This window comes from Triturus cristatus, chromosome 3_2 (genome assembly GCF_964204655.1).
Source record: "Triturus cristatus chromosome 3_2, aTriCri1.1, whole genome shotgun sequence".
In the NCBI taxonomy this organism is placed as follows: Eukaryota; Metazoa; Chordata; class Amphibia; order Caudata; family Salamandridae; genus Triturus; species Triturus cristatus.
The window spans coordinates 533,785,824-533,803,411 of record NC_140584.1 but is presented as its reverse complement, the minus strand read 5'-3'; the positions used below and the strand labels follow the sequence as shown (position 1 = coordinate 533,803,411).

The 17,588-nt window shown below is 43.6% G+C and overlaps 1 protein-coding gene across 4 annotated transcripts in view; it reads left to right on the top strand.

Annotated features, from left to right (window-relative positions):
• Positions 1 to 17,588, top strand: part of HIPK3 (homeodomain interacting protein kinase 3) — a 503,936-nt gene that overhangs the window by 321,911 nt on the left and 164,437 nt on the right. The gene's annotated exons all lie outside the window — the stretch shown is intronic.

Here is a 17,588-nt window from a genome sequence, read left to right as displayed (position 1 = left end):
TAAATGCGCAGCATAGGTTCCCAGAAATGTATGATGCTGTAAAATAACACATATCACACATCGGAAACACATGGCTTTTCACAGACTGCACCTTTTGTCGTAGCCGGTTTTATAAACACGCTCTGTGGTTAAGGCCACAGCTGCACGGCTGGTTTGAGAGTGTAGTGGCAGTTCCGGTGAAGCATACAAAATGCTCTGTGTGCGCTTGGCTGCTGTTCAAATGCTTTCTGTCCTTGTGGAATAAGTGAACTGTTTATGTATTTCAAAAGGGAGCAGGTCGGCTCTGTGCTTTCTGAGCTCCAAACGAATTTTAGGTTTCGTAGTACCTGATAAAACGTGCAGCCACTAACAAAACCAGTTACCCTGAGCACTTGGTATTTTCTTTGAATTGCAGTTTTCAAAAACTGTGAATGAGAAAATGCAGGGCAAGCGAGATACTGAGCGAGAAAGCTCTGCATAAACGGGAAAGCCGATTTTTGTGTGTTTTAAAGACTTTATTTAGTTTCAATAAATTTCATAATACAGCATAAAGAATTCTGATAAATAGTTAGCAACGTACATATAGCATTAAGTACATGAGAGAAATACTAAAGTCTTTCTAAATTTGTAAGGGAGGGGAGAAAAATAACAAATAAAAAGGAAATAATCAGAATCCTAAATAGAACGATCTAAAAAACGTTATCACCTTTATCTTAGAATAAATACGTGAAACAAAGCCGATTTTTAAAGGTAAACACAGTAATGAAGTAAGCGATGTGAAAGAAGGTTACAATGATCCTTACTGATAAGTAATTTAAGCTGTGGCCACAGAATATACTATAACATGAAAGGAAAGTTAAATATATATATTTTTTGTTAATTATAGACAGGCATATGTATATTTATATATTATGCCAGTGAAAATGAATGTCTTGCCTTCCATCGTATTTTGTTGGCTTTGTTTACCATGTCATTCTTATTTGCCATTACATATGCTCTGTCCTGCAAGTTGGTCTGATGCCTTTGGACAGGCTTGCACATAAGAAATGGGTCCAAAATGATCAAAAATGTGGAATGCCACAGTATCTCCTAAACCATTGTCATAAAAAAAACCTTAATGGTGTAAAACTGAACTCCAGTACACCTTATATTTGTTTCTCTCTGAATAAGCTCCTTTACATACCACATACTGAAACTGTCTTGAGTCAATATATTGCAATGTATTAACACAAAATACAAGCTCCTGCAACCAGATTCAACGTAGTGAGAATAATTATTGACACACGATCCACCTGAGAAGTATTGAGACAATACACATTTGACAAAAAGCTGAACCTACATATTCACATTACAATTATAGCAAAAGACTCCCTGCACCAGACAAAACAATTCAAATCCACTGCGAGACCGTCTTGAGATCCTGCGATAGTCTGAGGTAACCGGCCCACTATTGTTACTAGAAGGTCATTTTACACTGGCGACCCTAGACCACAATATTGATGTAGTCTAATTCTCATTCAGTTTGGAACTCGACTCTCAAAACAGTGAGAATGAGCAATTAAAGGCTTACTTAGGGGGGTCGAACAGCTGTAGACGTTAATAAATTTCCAAACTCAGTTATTTACTCTTGAAAGGGAGGACTTTGTGCACACAAACAATATATAAACACATAACGTTGGAATATGCAACGAGTCAGACGTTTCTAGGGCTGATTCAGAGCTACAACGTCTTTTCAGAATATTGTCTGGCAGAAATATTGTGTCCTAAATCTAATCTACAAAACTATCGTGCCTTTGGAATTAATAATCAAAAATAGGCTTCCAATGGACTTTATTTACTTGGGGAATATTATTTATTTCAGGATATTAATGTAGGAGGATGTTCCTATGTACAATATTCTGACATAGAACATTGAGTGAGACTCAGTATTTGTATGCCGCTCGTATGCAGTCTCTCAAATACCTGAACGCTGTTTAATGTTGGCAAAACTGGGTATAAGTCTGCCCCATATTTTCATTGTTGACATATGTGTTAACACAGCAGCTACCTTCGATGTGGATACTTGAGAGGAACTCCTTTTTAAATGTTTTCATGACACACCGTATTTGCTGCCGACTTATTTGTGCTACCAGACACCAGCACACCCACACATCTATTGCTAGAAACGTAATAAAAAAAACAAACTGTAAAGCCCGTATTTATGTGCGCGTTTGTATTTGGCGAGTTGATAGACATACTTGTTTCCGAGGCACACCACTATATGGCAGGAAAGTACTGCGTGCAAAGCATTGATGAGGTGTAGTTTTTATTGCTGTTCTCGTTCATTTGTCTGTGCCAGCCACTGAACGTTAGCATGAGTTAGCCGCAGATGCAAGGCATAACAAGCGAAAGCGCCGCCAGTGTGAAAAATAGATCGTCTGTCTCACGCCGCGAGTAAAGCATCCAGTCCCCACGTGCACATCCTGTCGGTCCGCGTGCACATCTGGAATCCATATTGATTCCAAAAGGCCCTCGCATGGCGAGGGCAGCGTATGTGCACTGGTAACGCCAGGCGAGACCTAAAAAGGCAGCAACCATGCTTCATTTCTAAAATGATGAGACTGAAAGAACAATAACCCCTTCGTTTTAACATATTTCGCTGGCTTCTTTTCATGAACTAGATTCTGTATATTTCTTCCATCTGGTGAGGTGCAACATTTTTCTCTATGTACGGTTAAAACAGAATGTTCGGCCCAAGACTGATGCAGGAGGTGGCCCCCACATACTGGCCCATTGTCATTCTGTATGTGACAATCAGCCGGCATACAGAATAACAATGGACGGGGTGCGGCTGCTCTTGTGCTCAGATGAGTGTGAGGCGGCCCCATCAGGGAGTTCAAGCTTCTCGCAATGCCAAAAATTACGGACAAAAGGCGTCCATCATTGACCACAGGCGTGAGATCCAAATCACGGACGGTTTGTGAAATTTACAGACTGTTGGTCACCCTACTCCAGCCTGTAGTAAATCGCCACGGCAAAAGATCTGTATTGGTTCTACACGCCTCAGTAATCATAGTTTCTTTGGATATTTGTCGGGACACCGACCCAAGCGGATACAATACACTGCTCTTTGAACTAAGTGGGCGAGTTGTGTCCCCAGGCTATCTGCTGCCACCCCCTCCACCCCAACTCATCAAACTCTTGGGCTGCATATACATAACCTGGGGAACCCTGAGCTTTGCTTGCCCTTATGCAGGTGTCACAGGCTTGTATATGAAGTAGGAATATATCTCCTACTTGGCTATTGATAACTTTTGTGAAGTAGTGGATTCTTCCATACTCAAAGCAGTCTGACGCCGTGGCGCTATAGACCAGAAAATACTCCAAATGGCACAGAGGTGCTTTGAATCCCTCTTTCCAAGGAAAGATTCTCAGAAGCTTTGGTCCACCAACTTCATGGGCAGCATGACGCAGGACCCTCAAAGACGAGAGGGAAGTGCTACTCCTGACCAGGTGTCTGTCTAGACGCTTTTGATAGTCTCAAGATCGCCTTTATGGCCCACGTCACCCCGTTGGGGCTCAAACCTCCATCTCTCCCAGGTTTAAAGGTCCCTGTCAAGACTACTTTACAACCGGTGGAACCCCCCGCTCCCCCACCCGCCTTCCTAGTACCAATAGACCACTGGTTCAGATGGGGGATACAGAACTAGATAGTCTTTGGCGCCCCTCTGCTGTTTATAAACCGTCCTGCAACAGGAAGCATAATCGGGATGCAGGGTCGATATGCTGAACCCCGATGACCTATAGCATCCTTGCTCATTTTAATGGACACCAGCAGAGAAAATTGCCACCTACGTGGCCTAGAAGCTTCGCAAATCCCTCAACAAAGAGGTATGCAACTGTCTGGGAGCGGAATGCCCCTGTCCCTCTCCGTATGGCAAAGTGGGCCTCATGCCGAAATTGACCCCCCCCCCCCAATGGCTACCTTTCAAGCCAGTACTTCCAGGACCCCAAAGAAAGGTATTGTCTAATCCTAGTCATGGCAAGACAAACTCCTTTACTTCGCTGGTCCACTGACCAACATCCTCTCATATCTCCTGTCATTCTATTTGGGTGGGCCCAGCAAGCAATTATCTTCTTGTGAAACACTAACTGCTCCATCTCCACAGAATAACGCAGTTCCCTTCTAATTAAGATAGACCCAAAATTAAGGGATTTGGCCACCTCAGAGGCGGGACAGTGTGGGTGGGTGTTGTCTCTTCAACTATCTTTTTATAAAGGAGCTGAGCAAGTTTGTGTCCATCTTTAATTCATTGAATAAGGCTCTGTCATCCATCAAAAAGATCTTCAACCATTGTGTTTCTACCGGGGCTGGTCGTGGTAGGGGGGCGCTCGACAGGCCGCTTGCAGGCAAAAGCTCCCTCTTGGGGCCAAGTCTCCAACGGGGACAGTTGATGACTACAACAGATTTGGGGACTTCTACCCCTCTAGAGGATATCCCCCCTCAATGAGGCTGCAGAGGCAGAACAGACCCAGGGAAGGCCCTATCCAAGGCTCCTCTCCTGGTGAGTGTACACCAAAACTGGTGGACAGTGACCTCTAACGCTTGGGTCCTTCAAACGATTCAGGGGTTAAGAATTCTATGGCTCACCGTTCCGACCCCATCCTTCCTTCCCTATTGTGATCTCAGCCAAGGAGGCTGCCCTGGTATACATGCACGTGGAAGGGGCGGACCTTATCTCCAAAGGGTCTAGTTTCCTTATGACCATTCACCCAAATGGTTTTATCAGCAACCTATTTTTGGTGGATAAACGGGATGGAGGCCAACGCCATGTCATAAACCTCAGAGAATTCTACCAGTGGCTAGTCTTTTACCGCTTCAAAAAGGAGAACATCCACCTCATTGGAGACCTCCTGAAACCCAACGATTGGATGTAAAGTCTGGATCTCAAGGACATGTATCTCATGAACCCGATTTACCAGTCACATCAGTGTTCCTACAGTTTAACTGGGGTCTCCAGGCATTCTAGTTCACTGATCAAAATACGACCCGGGCATGGGCGTAACACAGGCCCCCACGTTGCGGGGGGTTGGGGGGGGGCGAGCTCCAGGGGGCCCCTCAGCGCACGCCGCACAGTACAGTAATTTACAGCATGATCCACGCACCATGCTGGGACTTAGTTAAAAAGTTATGCGCTGCAGACCGTCTCCTCAAATGAATGAAATGCTGCGTGGTGCGCCCTGCGCAGCGCACGCACACAGCTTTGTGGTCTTCGACCTCCTCTGGGTGGGGCAGAGGTCATGTGCAGTGTAAACTGCACTTGAGGCGGCAGGCTGGTGGGCCCTGAGCACTGAAGCGGTGAGTGAATCAGTGGTCGAAGTGGGCGGGATCGGAGGGCACGGCGTGACCCTACTTCTTTAATTCTAAATATTCTGTTCCCCAACTTTTTTATTTTGAAAATGCGCCCCAGGACGCAAGAAATAGCCATTGCCTGTAAAGATCGGTGTTCCTGGTGTTCCTGACGGTAGGGCGACAGAGAAGAAACAGGACTGTCTTTTCCTTCTTGCCCAGAGAAGAGAAAGACAGTGTCCACTTCTGCTCTCCCGCTTCAGCTGCCCTCCCACCCACTCTTTCCTTCTTCCCTCTCTTTCTATCTAGCAGTTCTTCTCTTACTGAAAACCGTGACTTCAAGACAGAGTTCTCACTCTCTTTACTCTCCTTTCTTTTATTTGCTCTCCTGTGAAATGGATCCAAAAAAGAAAGACACTATTGCTGCAAATGTTGTATTTTTCTGACATTTTAATTTCAAAGTGCAGCATTGGGAATAAAAGATTAAAAATGTGAAACCTGGATAAATAACTAAATAAAGTAAGACAGAGTGGTAGCAAACTGGCCAGATTGATTTTATTAACACCCAAACACATTAGTGCCACTTTTACAGAGTTTGCCAGTGAAGCGCTATTTTTGTTTTTTTGACTGTTTTCCCTGGACTTGGAACTAGTGCACCAATCCTGGAGGTACTGCAATGTGTGAATTGGAAAGCAAAATGTGTACTGCGGCTCTGCGTCCAGGGATGTGGTCTTTTTACCATGCTGCTTAAGTTTTGTAACAAATGAAGCAATGGACATTGAAATGGGTCCATTCAGGGCCCTGTAGTCATGTCCTTAACTTTTCAGGCAAAAGCACTCACTGATTTCTGAATAGTGAGTGTAAAAGCGTTAAGGTAACCATGTTGTTCCTGCTTACATTTCACATGGTTTGCTAAATTTTGCATTCCCCGAGTGTTTGCTTTTCCTTTTTTTTTTTTTTTTTTGTCGGCCACATATTGCTCTGGTCTAGTACGTAATATAAATTGAGCCGCTTCCAGGTGTTTATAGCCGGCAACAATTGGGTTGTAGTTGAAGGTAGTTTGTTTTTCTCAGTGGGGCAGTACGGTGTTCAGTGGGGGAGAGGATGTGACACTATGGCCAGAGCTGCTGAATTTGAAACTGGGAACCAGCTTCAGCCTTAATAACCAGTCCACCAGACCACTCTCCTGAGAGCACAATGTTATGTTAGGTTATGTTATGTTACTGATATTTGTACCGCGCACAGCTGCCCCAGCAAAGGGGCGTCCTGGCGCCAAAAGGTGAACACAACAACACAGAGTGCAGTGGGATTACTTAATTTTATTAAAAAGAAACGTTTTAATGACCCCTCTAAACCTGGTTAAATCTTCCACAGCACGGATGTCAAAGGGAAGAGCGTTCCAGAGCTTGGCAGCTACCACTCGGAAGGAGCGGCCACCCGTCCTATTCAACCGAAAACGAGGAACAACAGCTAAGTTCTGGCCCAAGGATCTCAACGAGCGAAAAGGGATGTACGGAGTAAGGAGATTCGTAAGAATAGGAGGGGCCAAGCCTTTCAAAATTTTGAAGGCCAGGCAAAGCACCTTAAACTCAATACGCCGCACAACAGGCAGCCAGTGAAGAGAATGCAGTACTCCGGACACTGAGCAACGTTTGGGCAACCCAAATATTGCTCTTGCGGCGGCATTCTGCACTCGTTGTAGCCGCAGAAGTTCAGCCTTGTTCGTGCCTGCAAGCAGCGCACTGGCATAATCTATTCTGGATAAAACCGAGGCCTGGACCACCAGCTGTCTCGTGCTGGCGTCAAAAAATTTGAGCACCGGCCTAATGCTCCTGATAATGCCGAAACAAGAGGCAGCTACCTTCTTCGTGTGGCAGGTGAAACTAAGTACAGGGTCCAGCCAGACCCCGAGGTTCTTTAACTCCAATACAGGAGAGGGGGTCATACCTAGCTCGGAAGGCCACCAACTATCATTCCAACACCCAGGACGCTTACCAAACACCATCACCTCTGTCTTCTTAGTGTTCAATTGGAGACAGTTCTGATTCATCCAATTGGCCACCGAGCGCAACCCCTCACAGAAGTTGAGGGCATCCATAGCTGAGTCCCCACTTAGTGTGACCGCCAGCTGCGTGTCATCCGCATAGGAAACCATTGTCAGGCCCCAGCTTTTGACTACAGCAGCCAGCGGCCTCACATAAAGATTAAAAAGAGTGGGGCTCAGAGATGAACCCTGAGGAACCCCCAACGTGAGCGGGTGAGAGGTGGACTTGCCGGGTGGTATCGCAACCTGGAAGGATCTGTTGGAAAGAAAGGAGCGAAACCAGCCTAATGCCCAACCCCTAACCCCGGCTTCCTCTAGCCGCCGCATCAAGATGTCATGGGACACCGTATCGAAGGCGGCACTCAGGTCTAACAAAAGGAGTGCCGCTGTGTGTCCGGTGTCCAGCACGGAGCGCAGATGTTCAGCCATATATAGCAGGGCAGTCTCCGTGCTGTGGGCTTTACGGAAACCATTTTGCGTGGGGTCCAAGATGTTAGCTTTATCAAGATGGTCCGCCAGGATCCCATTCACATGGGTTTCGATGACTTTAGCAGCCCACGGCAACAAGGAGATGGGGCGGTAGTTCTCAGGTTTAGTGGGGTCGAGGGTAGGCTTTTTCAGGATAGGAGTGACTACCGCTTGCTTCCACTTGATAGGAACAGTCGCTGAGCCCAGGGACATATTGAGAAGGGAAAGCAAGGGAGCACGACATGTATCCTGCAGGTTTTTAAATAGGGCCGGTTTAAGGGGGTCTGCCGGGGAGCCAGATTTAATTTTTTGGCTCAAGAGATCAAAGCCCTCCTCTGATAGGGCTTTGATCCCATGCTAGACCTTAAAACCTTAGAAGGCTTCGCAAGACCTTCGAAGCCCTGGTGTCAGAGCACCAGCAGGTGGACCCTAGCATGACCAGTGTAGGTTAATCTTAAAGGCTTGTTCACCACTTTCCATACTGAAGTTCACCTCTAGTCTAGAGGGCAGGCCTATGAAGCAGCAAACCCTAGAACAGTCACTGAGGTCACAGGACGCTTAAGACGGGCCAGCTCTAGGGCGGTGCAACCGGTGTGACCACACCGGGTGCTGACTTAAGGTGGAGGCATCATGTTTGCAAGTATATTATGGCCTTCCTGGCCTCCAGCAATTTTCGGCAACAATAAAAATGTCATGATGACTCTGGTGATTAATGTTCATCCTAGAGAGAGATCCGAATTTTGTCTAGTGGAAGTTTTGACTCATGGAAAGGTAGCTCAGAGGGTTAATGTACCTGCTGCAAAGAACATGTACCATGCAGATCAGTAAGTGCACATAATGTAAATAGGTCAGTGGGCTACTGCTTTTGTCAGAGAGATACTTTAGTTACTTGCAGTTTATAAGTTAAAATCCTAACATAGAACAGTGAGGTATTAACTGTCTTCTAAGAGTTGCATGCAAACTGCAAGGAATAAATTAGTGTTCTGTTTTTCCCCCCAGTCTTTGATTATCCTAATGTTCAAAGAAGTGTTCTTTTGGACAGAAATCAATTCTGATTATTAAGGAGAACCCCCAACATGGTATTACGTTTTAAATTCCGGGTATTGTGTTTCTCCAGACCAATCACTATTAAACTATACGGCCTACTAGTATGGTTTTCATGAGACTCCTACACCTTGTAGTCCTGTCTGATGTAACATTTTCTATACAGTGATTTACACACACATTGATGGTGTAATGTGATGTGAAGTGCTCTGACACCCTATAATGGTATGAGTGGCACTGTAAATCAAATTAAATGCATCTGAGACAGAGTGTGGTTATAGAGACTTGAGGAGCACTGTTAAAGTGTTGTAGTGAGGGAATATATGGCAGAGATGGTCATAGGGGGGCACTAATTAACATTAATGCACAGGGCACCACCAGTGCTAAGGCTGGCCCTGCCCTTGAGGCCAGTCCGCCTCACCCATTGGTACCTCCATTGACCTTGTTTCAACAGTAGTTGCTGCAACTCACCAGGGATTGGAAATGCAGGATTTGCACGCACTCCAAACTAATTTCGCTAACTTCAGTCTCCCTGCTTCATTCACAAGCACTTTTAACATGTGCTGCCTGCTGTGGGGCCACTGGAATTAATTATGCAGCAAAGGAGGACAACATTATGCTGTAGTGTTGACTAAATTATGCATTAAAAAAAAGTCTGCAGCGTAATGCAGTATATATTCTGATATTTTATTATTTTGAAATGTGTACGCATGCTAACAGTCTCTGGAAAGATTTTTCCTTATTAATACCAGTGTAACATAGAAATGCGGCAGTGAGGAAGGTGATCAGTCAACCTTTGCAGTTGGCCATCCACTCCGCAGCAACACAAGTCACATTTTTTATTAACTTTTGACATGTTTGAGCTACAAACAATTTATTAGTTTAAATGGTCAGATCATGCAGCAGATCTTGCATTATGAGGCAAATATGGCAGAGCCATAATTGTATAGAAAACATTTGCAAACTAGGATATTTTGCCATTCATGTTTGAACTGCTGTTGTGGAAAAAGGGAGAAGTGCTGATGACAAACTCCATGGCTCGGAGACAAATGGCTTGTGTTTCCACATTTTATCGTATTTGGGACATTGTGTGATTAGAAGCATATCCCACTTTAATGAATATATTTTAATGTCAACTCATAACCTTAAATAATCACGTGTATCCATTGGTTGATTAAACTGGGCAGTGAAATGCCAAACAAATACTAAGAATTGGGATGTTTGCGCATTCTGGCCACACCTCTGGCTCCGCGCACTGATCCAATCCTTGGGTTCTTTCCGCCCTCTCATTCTCTGCCCACAGTTCCCCTACTTTTTCCCCCCCACTTCGACCACTGGAGTAAAGCCATATTTAAAATTGCCGTCCTAGTCCCTTATGGGGATCGTTTCCTAAATGGCACAGCTGTAACGAACTCTACACTCCGTAGCAGGCCCTCAATGTTTAAATATCTCACACATCAAGCCGAGCGCCTCTGAGTGAGTGGGCCAGCAGTTTGTCCCGGGGGCGGCGACTCTATTTCTCTGGCCTCTGGTTAATATCCTGCTAGCAGCCCATTAAGTGTTGAACAGTTTTCTAGATAGCGCAAATTCGACCAGAAGGTTTTGTTGAGGCGCTGTCACAGTAGGGAACATTTCCCATGGTTCAATTTTAGGCATAACGCTTGAAAAGCTGCGTTACCTTTGCAGTACAGCATATTGGCACCTCAGCTTGTGTTCCTTAATGTTTTCGTAAGACGCGGGCATTTAGAAAATAAAAGCGTTACAACGTGCTACTTAAAACAGTTTGACAAATGAAAGCATTTTTTTGCCAGAACTGCTTTATCACTTAGAGTGTCTTTCGCCAACATAACAAGACATGCACTGCATTCTGCCGCAGCCCTCATGGTTTTCTTGAGGTGATGTTGTTACCTCTAGATTTGCACATATTTTAAAACTACAACCAAGGCCAGATCTAAGTTGATAAGTGGGGTACGGAACACCCCCATCAAGTGAGAAAAATGCCAATTGACCCCTGTTATTGGTAACTTTTTGTTGGCTAGTACTGTTATTGACTGAATCCTATTAGCTTTTACAAGAAATAAGTTTAAAAAAGTCTTTTTCCCATATTGATTCCCTCCCCCCGTTTTTCGGTCTTGGTAGTAAATTATTCTTTTATGTCAAAGGGGATTTGATAAGGCACTATCTTTTCCAGCTGGTGGAATCCGTAAGTGTCCCAACTGAGCTAAATGGCAAATAGGAGTGTCTTTAAAGCCCCGTGAACTTGACATGTTCATTCATTCTCATTTTATAGGAAGAGTTTCAGGCCATAGTAGTTAAGAGGGAATAGTTTTACCACGGGAACAAGACGGGGCATTCTAATGTGACTGCACCATGCACATTTCTGCCCCAGTTGTGGAGTGTGAAATAAGCTGGCAATAAAATCGTTTTAGAAGTAATCCTTCCACCAAAGTGCTGCCAGTGGAGAAATATAATTTGTGTTTAAGCCATACACCTAATTACATAGGCCATGCATGCCCTTTCTAGAGACCCCCACTTTTTTCTTCCCACTTAAAACCCTGATGTCAAGCTCTTCCATTTCTGCTGTTTTGCTGCAGTTTTAAGATGATCTTAGAGTTTTTCGTTACTCAAATGGGTTTTATTTCTGATATTGTATGTTTCCCCTCATATTTATTGCTTGATTTTGCACACGAGAAAATGTCACACATAGTTGTTGGAATATCACTCACAATTAGACAGAAATTCAGAAAATGTCACACATAGCAATCTGAAACCTTGGAAGCTATGCTTACTTCCGCAGTAGAAGATGAGCAAAACTGACATATGCAACAGCAAATAGGCAAGTTAAAGTATGCAAAATGACAAATGTAAATTCTTCTCAATACAACGCTCTGGTTTGCTTTTAAAATGTATTGGTGGTTGTCATTGGGCGTTTTGAGGCCTAAATTCAGAAAGTGCAGCTCACCAAATCTAACAAGATGGTAAATGCTGGGAGTATTTGAATGGAGATCCAGTCAGCTGTTTCACCCTACGTCAGAGACTGTGCTTAACAACCTCTGCGTTGTATTTAGTGCGCTAAAAAAAAATATGGCCTCCTTATTCGTCTTCTTCCAACGTACTGGTGATTGTTTGTACTTTTTGACATCTCCCCTTAGCCTGCGTCTGACCCACTGTCGGGCGTGCTGCCGTCGTGGTGACCAAAACGGTTCTGAGAGTTTTGATCCTGTGGCTGTGCTTTAATTTCCAACGGCAGATGGCGGCTCCATTCTCTCTCCCCGGCGCAGCAAAGCCTTATGTGCCATGCTTTGACAGCACTTACATTGTGACTGCAGGCTTAACAGTAAGCTATTATTATCAGTGCTTTAAATGGGCTGGTACTCATAGATACCGAGTACCGGCACTTCTTATTTTTACCGATCAGATTAGCGGCACTTCTCCACTGCAAAGGAGAGAACAGTTTACTTATTGGTGCTATTGCAGCTGAGCTTGAGGCAGTCAGAGTGGAGTAGATCTGTAGGGCACTCTGACAGCCTAGCGCCTCTCTAGTTCTTAGCTGAGTCACTGCTTAACCATTCAGCAGCGGCTCATTCCTGTTATGCAGGAGATACCTGTGTGTTGGAAATTTCAGGCCCTGCTCTGTCAATCCCATTCACACTGTCGCTTGCTGTGCAGTAACACAGGAATAATCCCAAATGAACCTTTTTGGTGTGTATTTGTCGGCTTGTGTGTGTGTTTGCCTACTCTGTGTATGTTTGAGTGTGAGAGAGAAAGCGAGCTCAGTGAGGAAGAGATTCGGGACACTCTCAGGAGGTCGTTTTAAAGAAATGCGTGGAATGCTTTTCTGTGTGCATTGTCTGCTTTTTTCTGTGTAAATGTAAGTTTTGTGCCAAAAGTAACCAAGTCGGAACAGTATAACAGTAAGAAGCTGCAAATATTAACAAACAAGGAATCATTAACATATCGTGTTAGGCCTTTATTTTGTGTAATGAGTTAACATGTTTTGTTCATATTGATACTTTTCTCACATTTTGTTATGTCCTGCAACTGGCGAAGTACTCTTTATTAATGCAGCTATTCCAAAGTCTCTTTTGTTCTGAGCCACACTGATTATTAGCCTGAATAGTGATGTTGATGGCATGACTGTATTCATTTAAAAGCTGTTAATCTGTATATATGGGAAGTACTAGCAAGGGAAGGGCAAAATGAATACTCCATAGAAATGTCTTTGCATCATCATGTCTTGCCCCTGCCTCTAACCCCACCCACTTGCTACGCCCCAGCTCAATTTAATGAGTACCTATACTTATTTTGTTTCCATTTAAAGGACTTATTATTATTGCTGTTCTCCAACTCAGATGACAGCAGTTGGGTTGGGGGAATACATTTTCTTGCCCCTGATGTACTTTCTTGGGTATAAACTACAAATGTTAGAGATATTAAAATGGCTGACCCATTTAAAATGTGTTTGCTGCTCTAAAGCAGTGTCTTCATCACACACGGTGCTGTAGCCAGACTTGAGCCAGAAGAGACCTCATGTTTTTAATTTACACTCTAAAGCTTTTTAAAGACCTGACAATGGCCTCTGCAGATGGCCTGTATTTTTTACGATATACCAAGCTTTCATAGGCAAGGCCTTTAATATGCAATCATTTTACATACAGACCAGTCTAGCCTGCATGTGGTCCTGCAAGGGCATTGGATTGATTGATGATTTTTAAATGGAGGGTCCAGTGACTCCGGTTGCTGCAAAGGAGGGAGGGGGTAGGTGGCGTTCCTATGGGGGTTGTGATGGCACTGCTGCTTTTTTTGGGGTTGCTTGCTGCTACTAGGTACATCAGAGTGGGCACCCAACTCAGTATGTCTAGGCGGCCTCTTGCTAGGGTCTCCTTTGTTTACCCCAAGTCACGATTGCTGCCTTTTATTAAGTTGCCATTACTGGATGGGATATTGTTGCAACCAATTAAGGGCCGATGCCAGAGACGTTTTAAGGCATGGGCAGAGTGGACTTTAGCCCAGTGCCCCAGCATTTCAGGGGGCGCACTGATAGAACCAGCTCTGTTCTTTAGAGGCTAGCTTGCTTGCTTGATGGCTTTGAATTATTCTTAAACAGAATGTTTTAAATACCATTTTTCTTTGCTTTATTTTCACTGTGAGTGATGTGTGTCTATTAAATTTTGCAGAGAACTGTTGTGTTTCATGCAACATCCATAAAATAGTTTCTTTTGGATCAAATAATGACCTCACATATGGGAAATGGGAGTGTGTCGGAGATTATTTGCAATAATATTAGCAAGCAGCTGCTGTGTTACAATATTGAAAACACACATCACTATCCCTGAATATTACATGTAAACACATCTAGAATTTGAACAAATAGGTCTGGGCCCTGTCAATGACTTGGCCAAAGAGGGCATGAAAGAGCTGAAATAGAATCATAAATTCAAAACTGTTCCTTACAGGGGCCCCCAAAATATGCTTGGCCCAGGGCCCCGAAAATCCTTAGGATGTCCCTGGTGCCGCCATCTGCGAATATGATGGCCCCAATTACCAGGTGTGCTGGCATGTCTAGGCCCATGGAAAAGACCTTTTGTGTGCAACATTCAGCAAAAAAAGAAAATTATAGCAGAGGTACATAATGTTTAAATTCTGCACAAGTGTTTGAGGTTTTATGAAATGCTACAGCCACTGTACATCAGTTCTCTTTGTAATACAAGTGTGCTCACATCACATTCGCTCAATGTGAATTATTACCTTGGGGAAAGAGAATCATGATGCAGAAACGAACCCTACATCTACAGATGTACGTCATCCACACATCTCTTAGTAAATAAAGGTTGATGAATTCTGAATTGCCCAAAATTCACAGAAATCAGAGTTGATTGAACACACAAAGCCTTTTTCAAATGCGAGCTGGAGGTTTGGGGTGTGTGACATGAGGGTTGAGCTGTCTGGCATTTATTTTAATATGTACTACACTACTATAACATGTTAAGGAAGTTGTTAGTATCCAGAAGTATCACACACTATTGATTGCAATAGCTTCCTCTTTCGTAGACTGCCTAATCTCAAAATAGCAAATATTCTCACTTCATGTCATCAAGAATGGTACAACCAGATGAGCAGCGTAACCAGGCCTAAATTATAATCAAATGCGTGTTTTAAAAAAAAAAGTATATCATTCACATGGGAGGTAATAATTTCCATCACCTACGTTATTTACCAGAAAACTCATGAGAAATAAGTTTAATGAACTTGGGCATTCCTGCAGGGAGTAACGGAATGAAAATAATGTTAGCCCAGCATAGTGTCTTAGAAAACAGAGGTCAAGTGGGTGGTAATGATGGAACACAACACTGCCTGGCTTTCTTAAATTTGAAATACACTCTAGGTATTTTTCTCAGCAGTTGGCATTAATGATGACCTTCGTTTCCGTAGAGCTGCTGTGACAGTTTCAATAGACATTCTTATTCAGACCCTAGAGAGTTGTTCTTTATTGTTCAGGGATAGGCAGTTCCTGAGACAACAGGACCGCTACTTGGCATTGTTCTGATTACTGTCTCAGTTAAATAATCTGCTCTTGACAATGTTACAAATGGCGTAGTTTTATATGTTTAGAGTGTTTCCCACTTTCTCATTAGATCTTTGAGCAAGACAATATCGAGGCATTTCATTAAATGGTGGAGGTTTCAAATCAAAATATACCAGATTCCTGGGCAGTGGGGCACAGTGGTGGGCCAGGTGGCCAGGGGGGGCCCCTCCATGTACTTCGCAGGGGGCCCCCTCAAGTTTTGTTACGCCACTGGACCCGGGGGCCGCATGCAGCCCTCCTAACCTTTACCTGTGGCCCCTTTTGGTTAACAGCAGCTCTGGGATGCTGTTTACTAGTCTCTGCACTAGCAATAAAAAGATGCTAAATAAACAGACGACATTTATTCAAATGTTAATTTGTGTTAAAGAAAGTAACTAGGAAGTCCTGCACTACTCAACTTATAAGAACATCTTTATTTTTAAAGACCTTGTGCAGCAAAAGTGTAAAAATATGATGGTCTCCCTCAAAATTCAAAAAGAGTATTTAATTAACCTGCAGAACCTTAGCTTATCATATGACATCAGTTCATTGACCAGTATTATTTTAAAAGTATTGTTTAAGGAACGTGAATTTACAAACCTTAATTCTTCCCTCCACCCTGACAATAATGCCAATGGTAAACTAAAGAGGCAAATCAGTTCATATGTGCACTCTTTGGGTGACCTGGGTTCTTATTATAAATGAACAACATAATTCATTAAATCAAACACATGTGTAGGGTTTGCACAATGCAGATCCTGAAGTCATTTATTCTGAGGTCCTCTAATTTGTGATAATGAAGAAAAAGTTGGGAAAGTGAAATAAAACACTTGCCTAACGTCACATAATTTAATAAATAGGGAAGTTGGGATTAATCCCAGGTTTTCTGGTTTCACATTATGCAATTATGCTTCACTTCACCTACATCCACCTTAACGCCAACATCCACTCCGCTGGCATCATTGGGACCCTCTTTCACATCCCAGACCAAACCTATGGCCCCTTGAAAAATGTTTGAGAGTACCTATTTTCATATTCAAGGCGCTCCCCTTCGGATTATCCTCTGCTGCATAGTGCTTTACCAAGGTCCTGAAACCAGTGGGGGAATTCCTCTGAGCGAGGGGTATCTGTCTAGTTGTATATTGGGATGATATCCTCCTGATGGATCAATTCCAGAGTATTGTGGCTGGACATCCTCAGAAGATGGTGTAAGAAAATGGCTCTATATATACTACACCAAAATGAGGTATAGTATGTATAGAGTCCAAATGTCCCCAGAGGTAGGCAGAGGTTAAAGTTGGATAGAACCTTACTCTCTGATAGTGCTAGCTTGGTCGAGCAGTAAGGCAGTATCAGAGGACAGTGTTAAGCATTTGATGTACACACTGTCAGCAAATGAATTCACACACTCAAGAACTGAACTCTAGGCCAATTGTTTTTGTATTAAAATATACTGTTTATTTTTAGAACCAAGCAAGCCTGGCACAGGCAAGCATTAAATACTTTTCAGTAAAACGTTACTGGATATAGAGCAGTTTGAAAATGCAATAGAAATTGTACTTTGTTTGATTTACAGCGGAGCAATAGTATGCAACGCTTAGCAAATGCAGTACATTGAAATGAATAGGCTTTTTCAGTAAATTACATGCAAGTTACTTTTTTACATTACTTTTCTAACTCGGTGCTGGTTACCTAGATTCAGCACTGAGACATCACCTGCAAACAGGTAAGTAAATACATTTTGGTTATTCGTGCGATTTTTAAATAATATTTTCAGATTTCAAAACTCCACACTTAGAAACTTTTTGGAGAAAAAGTGTCAATCTTATCCTATGGAGCGAAAACAAGTTAACGGTTCTCGGGTAAGTAATCGTATGTCGGAGTTAAGGTTCTGGGGTTAGACTCAGGGGTCGCCCAGGGTCAGTGATGCACTGTTGCACCCTCTGCAGCACTAGGGCGGCTGGGTGCAGAGTGTTGAGGTCCAATGTTATCCAATGGGGGATAGGGGGCCTCCGGTTGGTGGCTGCTGGCAAGCAGGCCACTGGGTTGTGGGAGCAAAGTTCCTAGGGTTAAGGGCAGGGCAAATGGGGAAACAAAGTAGCACAAAAGGTGCACCCTCAGCGGCACTGGGGCGGCCGGGTGCAGAGTGCTGTTTCGAC